Source organism: Haliaeetus leucocephalus, unplaced genomic scaffold (assembly GCF_000737465.1).
Source record: "Haliaeetus leucocephalus isolate CR32 unplaced genomic scaffold, Haliaeetus_leucocephalus-4.0 Scaffold517, whole genome shotgun sequence".
NCBI classification, from domain to species: Eukaryota; Metazoa; Chordata; class Aves; order Accipitriformes; family Accipitridae; genus Haliaeetus; species Haliaeetus leucocephalus.
The window spans coordinates 8323762-8331015 of NW_010972953.1; the positions used below are offsets into that span (position 1 = coordinate 8323762).

The 7254-nt window shown below is 47.7% G+C and overlaps 1 protein-coding gene across 3 annotated transcripts in view; it reads left to right on the forward strand.

The window, feature by feature from the left end:
- LUZP1 (leucine zipper protein 1) overlaps positions 1 to 7254 on the forward strand; it is a 38762-nt gene that overhangs the window by 263 nt on the left and 31245 nt on the right. The window lies entirely within an intron of this gene.

Sequence of the window (7254 nt, forward strand, 5' to 3'; positions counted from 1 at the left end):
CCGCCGCCGCCACACCGCGGGCGACCCGGCCCTGCGGCGCCCGCCGGGGCCTCGGCTCCCGCTCGGAAATGGAGCCGCCGTCGGGCTCCTTCCGACGTGACCGGAACAGCCGCTTTCCTGACCGGAGAGCGGCCCCGCCAGCGCCCGGTCCCCGCCCGGGAAGGGCACGGTCCCTCAGGGACTGCTGCGAGCTGCCTTCAGGGAAGCTCTTAAACCCGTCGGTGTGCATCGTTGGATTTTGGCGTAGTTGAGATTTTGGAGGCTTCCAGGCGCTCAAAGCATGGGATTTCTGTGAATAACCTTTTTTTCTTTTTTCTTTTTTTTTTTTCCCCTTGCTGCAGCCACATACTCCCTTTCCTGTTGTTTTTTTTAATTCTCCTTTCTTTCCCCAGCCCACCCACATTTGTCATATAATTAATAATGTTCTCCCTTTTATATGTGAGCTTTTCTGATGCTCTGCCTTTGTTAATCACTTTAGTATTCTGTGCTCCCCTGTCGTGAGGGAACCTTTTTTTCGTCATAAAATTTCTTAAAAGTACCACATTTGGCTTTGCCAGGTGTCCCACGTGCTGGTCTGCAAAGCAAGTGGAATAGCAGACCTTTGGTGGTTGTCCTTGGTGACTGGGCTTTCATTGCAATTCTGCGTTGGTTTTTTTTTCTTCTAATGCTTCATCTGAAGCCTTTAAACCAATTAAACACAAGTTAAAGTGACCATCTCAAGTAATCAGCACATTCGAGTTAGGCACAGTGGAATTAGATTTTAATGGGTGCATAAATTCTGTTAAAATCTTGCACAAAAATCACAGAAAAGAGTGCTCCTTGTTGCAGTGAGCGTTGCATTGGGGTTGTTTCTTATCAAGTCTTTAGAGAGCCACCTCGGCTGGCAAGCACCTCTCCAAGCGGTGCCACACAGCGATGACAGTGAAAGGGGGGGAAGTATTTTTACAACTCTGGAGTAGTCTCAGGCATTCAGAGTTTAGGGAAAAAATGCAGTTACTTACCACGTGCCTACAGTCTCTTGGCAGAGATACGCATCTGGCCTGCTGGATAGCGAGGAGGGACAGTGTTCCTCAGCATTTCTGTGCGAGTACAAAACTAACAGTTATGTGCTTTGGTCAGTTAACGCAGCCCATGGCCAGCCATCGTGTTTCGGCAGGGGCAGCATGCTCCATGGCCGATTTGCGTACGCGGCACTTGCAAAAGAATAATTCCTCCATTGTGTTGGCTCTGCAGTGGTAAGGATGGCAGAAAACGGTTGGCGCTGCCTGCTAGGCTGACCACCGCCCCCGGGGCTCCGAGGGGCCTGAGGGAGCGATGGTCATGCTGGGGTGCAGGATCCCTCCTGGGTGTGGGGCCCCCTTGTCGGGATTGTGCCCTGGCAGCTGGGGCTGGTCAGGGCAGGGAAGGAGGAGGACGTGGAGAGCTGGTTGCTGTATTTCTTTTAGACAAGTGGCTGAAAGTTCCTGTGGGCAGGAGTGAATTGGGCTAAGGGTGTGTGGGAGAATGGAGCAATTCAAGAGTAGGCAGTTCCCCATTAACTAACCCCTATGCCTCTATTCTGGTCTGAGCAGCCCTCTAGCCTCAGCTTCCCCATAATCCTATAAATGGCAAGTTTTCTTCATTCCAGTACAGGGCAATCTGACCCATTTCTACTTTCTTGGAAGTCAAAATAAATTATGGCAATGTGGGATCTTCACTAGCCCTCTGGCTTTCTCTGTGCTCTGAAAATTTGGCCCAACTGAGAATAAGTTACTGAATTTATTTATTTAACGTGAGTTAGGAAGTGTAGACAAAAATAGCTCTTAAAAAAGAGTACTCTCAAATGTGGCTGTTACCAGAAATGGTAATGTTTAAAAGCCCAGCATGCCTTACAGTCTAGACCATGTTATTTTGTTTGTTAAAATGGGTTGGTGATTACATCTTTGAGCATGACCTTACCGTAATAGTGTACACAGGCACTCTGAGGTTATGCTCATCCTCCACGAAACCTTTCCTTCCCACCAAGGGCTGCGGTTGCTGAGGAACCAGACGATATGTGCCTCCTTCCTCATGGAAGCTTTTCAGAAAGCGTGGCTGGCGTGACTGAGCCAAATGACAAAATAGGACAATTTTGATAAAATTGTTACACTAAAATGAAGTGAATAATCTTTTTAGGAGGTCAGTTGCATTGGAAGATTCACATGATGGTGATGATTAGTAGCAGTAATAAGTTTTGCACTAACTAGTGCAATGCAGGTCATAGGAACCCTTAAAACATATCAGAAGGGAAAGCACTGGTTGTGGTGGTTATGGCCTTGTTAGTTATGTCTTCATGAGTCTAATGCCTGTTGTACAGAATTTTTGCCTTGGGTAATGTTTGGAATCTGCATATGTGAAGTAGAAAGCATGAGTGTTTTCAAATACTTGGTGACAGCTGATGGGCAAGTGTTGCTTGCCAGCACTTCCTGCATCCCTGGTGCTGGTGGTCTGCTTCATCCTTCCATACTGTTATTTCCTCTGCTTTAGGCAGGCTGCATCTTTGGAGGGCTTTTAGTCCTTTAATTTGATCTCTCCGTAGCCACCAACGGTGGGATTCATCTCCCTGTCCAAGCTCAGCTGTTTGCCAGGGTAACAGGGGAAGGCAGCCTTCCCCTGGTGGTGGCTGTGGCCACCCACTGCAGCAGACCCTGTAGACAGTCACATCTCTCTGGGTTTGAGGGTTTAAAGATGGTGACAGAATCAGTTTGGTGGAAAACCCACAAACCGTTTGCCTTTAATTGTCCAGATTTAGGAGACTTCATAACCACCCTGACTCTGAGAAGGCACTGCGGGCATGGCGTTCCCGTTGAGCCAGTGGGGTTTAGGTTGATTGAGCAGCCTGAAAATCAGCACTTTTAGAGATGATCAAACATGAAGTGTGGCAATTTAGGCCTTAATCTTTTTGTGTCTCTGGCTTGTCTTAGATTTTGGCAGTGATGTTCCCCTGCTGAGGCCCAAATCTCGGTAGATAAGGGGTTGTAAGGCACAGTTCAGCCCTGTGTTCTTTAACCCTCGCCAGGGTGGAGTAAGATATGCAGGTGCAACAAGCAGCCTTACCTAAGCGCACTGTCAGTATGCACAGGGGCATGAACACCATGCACAGTCAGTTTCTGTTTCCTTCTCCCTAAAACAGAGCTGAGACTGTTTCGGTGCTTTCTTGCAGTGGTTGTGCAGCAAACTTAATGTTTGCATTCCTGAATGTTTGAGAATTCTGTGAGAAGAAACACAATCCGGAAAGGTGAATGCACTGTTACAGTAAAGGGCTGAAAGGAGGGAGGGTGTTTAGAAAATACGAGTTTTAATGTTGCACTTAGCAATCAGCCTGCTATGCAGTCCTCTGCCATGAGAGTTGGATGAGCTCTGCCAATGGTGGAACCTGTTAGGATCCACATCAATAACCCCAGGAACTAAATGGATCAGTTATTTGCTTAGGAACAAAGTTACCAAAATACACAGCTATAAAGTGTAAGGAAATATCAGCTGATAAGTTTGTTTCTGTGTGACAGTGGGCAGATGAGAGCTGCTGCTGGCTGCTGCAGCTCTGCCAACTTGGAGGAGGGACAGAGATTTTGGGAAGTGCTACATCAGTGGAGGTGGGCACTGTGGCTGGAGGAGATGGGTTTGCATTTCCTCTCGTCCTGGCCACTTTCTCCTCTGGATGCCCTTTCCAGCCCTACCCCAGCTGACGGAAACTCCATGCAGCCGTGTGGAGGGAGCTAATGTGGGCAAAAATTAACCATCAGCCTCCCACCCATCCCCTTTAACCCTGCCTAATTCCCAGCCTGGCTGCAGGGTTGCTTTTGTCTGGCCAGGAGAGAGGAGCGCAGGGCTAGAAGGGGGCAGGCGCAGTGCAGGGCCACCTAAAAATGACTGCAAAACTTCAGTCTGAGGATCTGGTCCAAAGTCTGTGAGGGTCACTTGTGCAGTGATAGCATGCCCAGAGCATATTAAGCATTGCTGCCTGTGTTTGTATCTCTGCCACCACCTTGCTTCCGTGGTGACTTTGGAAGTGCTGCCTTTGCAAAGGTCCTGCTCACACAAAGTGCTGCCCAGGTTTGGGCAGCATGAGTACAGACACCACATTTAGAGGACTTCAGTGGAAAAGTTCCTGTGTTTATTAAGTCCCAACAATTTTGGCCCTGTTTCAGAGTTTCACTGGATCGGGCAAACCTCAAATATATTCTTAAAATAACTTCTGAGCTGTATTATCTGGGGTCTGATCAGCTGTATTGAAGTTGGGCCAGCAAAATGCACTGGTCTTCCAACAAAACGCATTGGTCTCGCTTGTGTAAATGGTTTGTGTGAGCTGGAAACTTCTATATTGCTCCTCCTTGGCCCGCCACAGTGTAACACCAGACATCCTGAGCCACCTCATCCCCTGCACTGCCCTGGCCCTCAGGGAACGGGTTGTCCACAACCCAGCCATGCTTGGTGCCAGCCCTCATCCTCCCTTGGCAGCAGGCATGGGTGGGCTGGCCTGGCTCTGTGGGCAGATCACATTTCTCACAGGTGGGTTTCTGGGTGCTTCAGGATGAAGTGGGGAGGGGGGGACTTGTGCTGCCAAGTGCGGGTGCTTCCTCACCACCCCCTTGCCATCTCCCCTGTTTTGGGAGGAATGTGTGGTGGTTTTGCCCCTTCCAGTCACGACGGGGAAAGTGTAGGCTTTAATGATTTTAATCAGTACTGTGTGGACTAGCCCCTGCATGTAAACATTTATAGTTCTGAATTTACTTAGCTAATTGTTTTTTAAGTCATAGTTTGACCTGCTGTACAGCCCAGGCTGTAGTATCAAACCTCACTTAGTATCAAATTAACTCATTAACTTAGCCATTTTTGAGGTTTGCGATTTCAAATTGCAAACTTGATGGTTGGGGGGGCATTGGTGAATATAAATAAGATTTTTTTGCCATGAAAACTGATGTTCTTTGGTTGGATTTGTGATTGTTTGGCTCAGAAGTAGCAGGACAGATTTCATTTGAACACCCTGCAAACAGCATTATGGCCAAGACCAGACACACATCCTTGAGTATGCCCTGCATGCCTCTGAAAAAGCAGAGGAGCAGGAGGAGAGAGGAGATGAGAACTGAGGCTTTCTTAGCCCTAGTAGGAATCAGCTTTGGTGGTTAATATTACAAAACCCCTGAAGCTTGGGGCTCATGTGTCAGGCTGCATGGCAGAAGAGAAAAGCAACTGCTTCTGTAGGTAGGTGATGTAAGAGGGATGCCTGACTTGCATCACAGCATAGCAGTCCTGCCCGGCAGCTGAGGAATGTGCTTTCCAGTGGCACATCACCTTTGCTGCAGGACAGCATCTCTCCCACTGTGGGAGCCAGTGGGCAACACGTATCAGGTCATCCCAGTCAAGCACTCACATCTACTCCAATGGTGTAGAAGTGGGCAACAGCAAGCATACTGCATTGGAAGTGCCAGTGCCACAGTAGGAAAAGGTGGAACAGGGGTGAAAGAGTGAGCACGTTGTTGTGTGACGTAGTCAGACCCGTGTCCATACTTCTCATGTATGTGTTGCAGTGTTCTAATTGACCTCTAAAGTGGTAGCTTCACCCTAAGCTGAAAATGTGCCTTTCTACATGACTGATTAGGATGAACATAAGCTCAAGCAACTCTTTAATTAGCTCAAGCCCTTTACTGTGAATGTTTACTTTTCACATTTTCCTCTGTTGTTGCATGCAATCCAGACGCTTGCAGAAAGTTAAAACAGCTCAAGGCTGTGTAGTGTGGGCTCCTGTCAGCATAGCTCTCTGCTTCCTGGTGTCGTCAGCTCTGCCACACCGTGCTGCATGCAGCACGGCATTGTTCAGCTGGGAATGACAGATTTTGCTGCAGTGCTGCACCCTCGTTACGTGTTGCAGCAGAATCTGTCAGACTTCTTCACGTTCATTCTCAAAAATGCTTTTATATAAATTGCTTTTATATGCATTATCTGGGTTTTAAGCTACAGCACTGGCTTGTGGCTTCCCCGTTGGGTTGGTTTGAAAATCGCAGGATATGTTTGCAAAGCTGAAAGGAGGCTGCAGAGGCTCTAAGTTTGTGCTGATCATCTGATTCCACTGCAGCACTTTCAGCTGCTTGTGCCTTTGAGGTGCCTGTGCCTCACGTGGGAGTGCAGTGGGTTACCTTAAAGGGAAAATCTGATGAAACTGCTTCAAGAACTTGTTGTTACATGTGATATCTTAGTGGAATTTACCAGAATAGAAAGGAGATTCCTGACCTAGGATCTGGAACAGAGCTGCAAAAACATTAATTCCTCAGGTAGTGTGAATCATTTGGAAATATGTCTGTTTTTACTGGAGAACAATAATTCCTGTGTGATAATAAATAACTGTTAGTACTGCATTGTGGTGAGCATTTGAACTTGGAGCAGTTGAGAAATCCTAATGAAGCTTCTCACTCCATTGTTTGTATACCATTTTGTATAGCTACTGTTTGGTATTGTTTTTAGTGTTGCTGAGTGTGATTAATGTCTTAGCATAAAGGTATCCTGTGCAAAGTGGATGTTGATGTTTCTATGTGAGATTTGGCATGAGTATATTATAAACTGCCTGCACATGCTCTTAAATTCTCTGGATGTTGCCTTCAGGTAGCTTTTTGCATTGGGCAGGGTGTAGCAACAAGAAGAACAGTTTGGAATAGGGCATTTCTTTTTGTCTGAAATGAACTGTCACAGAGGTACTGTGAAGGGGGGAGGGAGAGTATCATCATTGTTTTGGGAAAGCTATGAAACTGTGTGAAGGTGAATGCAGGAGCAATGCTGTAACCCGCTGTGGAGATGGGGGGACCGCTTTCCTGTGGTGATTGGAAGATGGGGGGGGGGGGCACTCTTCCAGATCTTAGTCTCTGCAGAGCGTAGACAGCAAATGAGCTCCTGATAGCCAAGTGTTAAACAGCTACGGATATGAGGCTGTCTTTAGGCACAGGCAGAGGAAAACAGCAACTGCTGAGTGCAGAAAAACAAGTTGTTCCCTGTTGACTGCCTTGATTGCTGTGTGGCACTCCCTGAGCCTGGGTCACCTTCCCTGCATCTTCCCAGTGCAGCAGTAGTGGCAAGCCCCATTCTCTAGCTTTCTTTTCCTGACTGTCTTACAACAGAAACGTGCTCCCAAGGCCTTACCCACAGATCATCTCCATTCACTTTTTCCTCTGCTGCCTCAATTTTGAGCTGATTTGCAGAGCAGGGCTCTTTTCCACCCTCCCCGCCCCCCTTTTTCCCTTCCCCCCC